The 2,236-nt window shown below is 38.9% G+C and overlaps 1 non-coding gene across 1 annotated transcript; it reads right to left on the bottom strand.

The window, feature by feature from the left end:
* Window positions 1-841: 841 nt before the first annotated feature.
* Window positions 842-951, bottom strand: LOC122727018. The gene has a single exon (XR_006352998.1). It is a non-coding gene; the product is annotated as a U6 spliceosomal RNA (small nuclear RNA).
* Window positions 952-2,236: the final 1,285 nt, after the last annotated feature.

Below are 2,236 nucleotides of genomic sequence, written 5' to 3'. Positions count from 1 at the left end.
GCAGTTTCATCCCTAAGTATTATCTCCTAATGTTAGTTCATAAATATTTAAATAATCAAATAGGTCAAATAATTCCCAGGGTATTTTCTAAGTTACCTCACCTAGCAATTTGTTCCTATGTATGATTCTGCAGTCCTCCTAGCAAGCCTTCCACATTCTTTTGCAATATTTTTAGAACAACTTTAGTATTTTACTCTGTCTACTCCTAATTTTTTTCAGTAGTTTCAGTGACCTCATTTAAAGTTTTCTTGGCAAAGATAACTGGAGTGGTTTGTCTTTTCTTTCTCCGGCTCATTTTACAGGAACTGAAACAAACAGGGTTAAGTGACTTGCCCAGGGTCACACAGCTAGGAAGTACTTGTCTGAGGTCAGATTGGAACTCAGGAAGATGAGTCTTCCTGACTCCGGGCCTGACTCTCTATCCACTTCACCACCTAACTGCCCACTCCTAATATTAGAAGGCCTCTATGACTTTCAATATCTACAATGCAACAATTATTTACTCATCCATTTAATTTTTTGTTTGATACTTATTTACTCACTTGTTTGTTTACAATTGTGTCTCTCCATCTCCCAGGCTAAATTTAGGGTTGGGGTCATTCACAGATCCTATCCCATTGATCATTAGGAGAGCTTTGACTTGCTCCTTTTCCAACCTGGGCCTGTTTACCCCTTCCTTAACACCTGGTGCCCTACCTCAAGCCTTCCGTCCTCATCCCTCATCCCAGAAGCTCACCACATTCATAGCAAACTTAGGACACCACCACGGCTCAGAACTCCCAAGCCTAAACAGATCCACCAGCTTCAATTTCTCCTGTAACAGGAATTACAGGAGTATGCCACCACACCTGGCTATATAACATTAATTACGTGTCATCCTTGTACAGGGGCCATGCTAATCTTCTCTATATCGGTCCAATTTTTTAGTATATGTGCTGATGAAGTGAGCACTCTATAATATTAATTTTTTTTTTAAGTGAAGCAATTGGGGTCAAGTGACTTGCCCAGGGTCACACAGCCAATAAGTGTTAAGTGTCTGAGGCCGGATCCGAACTCAGGCACTCCTGACTCCAGGGCCGGTGCTCCATCCACTGCACCATCCAGCCGCCCCTATAATATTAATTTAAATTACTTCAGAGACTGACTGCTCCAAGTTCAACAAAACCAGTAATGCTGACTGTGAGTATGAACTTGCATCACTATACCGGAACAACACAATGAGCAATAATCAATACAACTTCATATAAAATAAACAAACATGCAAAGTAATACCGTACTACAGAAATAAACTCATGATCATGGGAAACAATAACACTAACTTTTTTCATGAACTAACATATAGCAAATAATAATATAAACAGCATGCATGAATAAAAGCCTGCTCATAACCACATCCTGATGCCTCATCAACATAATGCATCAATTAACAGCATCAATAAAACATTTCACATAATAGTATAATAGTACTTGCATGTTGACAGCAGATACATTGGAGGGGGGGCAGGGAAGGCTGTTCCCAAGAGGCAAACAAAAACAACAAACAAAATTAAAAATAAAATTGGAAATACGAGTCCCATTGTCCCTCAAATAAAAATTGCAGTGGACAATGAGAAAGTATAATAAAATCTGCATATCCAAAAAATATAAATGAAATATAAAACACTCAAAATAAGATAAAATAATAGCCTAAAAGTAAAGAAGAGACAAAATAAAAATTCCAGAAGGGGAAAGTGAAATCCCATTGGAAGCAAAACAAAACAAACTAAAACATAAAAAGAAATTAAACTTAAAACAGGATTTAAAATGTCACAATGGGGGGAAAAAGCCACATAGGTGAATAAGCACAAAGATATGTAAAATTAAACAACTGAAACAAAAAAGTGCAAGAAAAAGGCAGCTAGGTGGTGTAGTGGATAAAGCAGGGACCCTGGATTCAGGAGGACATGAGTTCAAATCCGGCCTCAGACACTTGACACTTACTAGCTGTGTGACCCTGGACAAGTCACTTAACCCTTATTGCCCAGAAAAAAAAAAAAAGACAAAAAAAGATCACTCTTTTGGGCAGCTAGGTGGTGCAGTGGATAAAGCACCAGCCCTAGATTCAGGAAGACCTGAGTTCAAATCCAGCCTCAGACACTTGATACTTACTAGCTGTGTGACCTTGGGCAAGTCACTTAACCCTCATTGCCCTGCCCCCCCCAAAAAAAAGTGCAAGAAAAGTGAATGACAAGGGAAA

Source organism: Dromiciops gliroides, chromosome 4 (assembly GCF_019393635.1).
Source record: "Dromiciops gliroides isolate mDroGli1 chromosome 4, mDroGli1.pri, whole genome shotgun sequence".
In the NCBI taxonomy this organism is placed as follows: Eukaryota; Metazoa; Chordata; class Mammalia; order Microbiotheria; family Microbiotheriidae; genus Dromiciops; species Dromiciops gliroides.
This window is presented reverse-complemented; position numbering and strand designations above follow the sequence as displayed.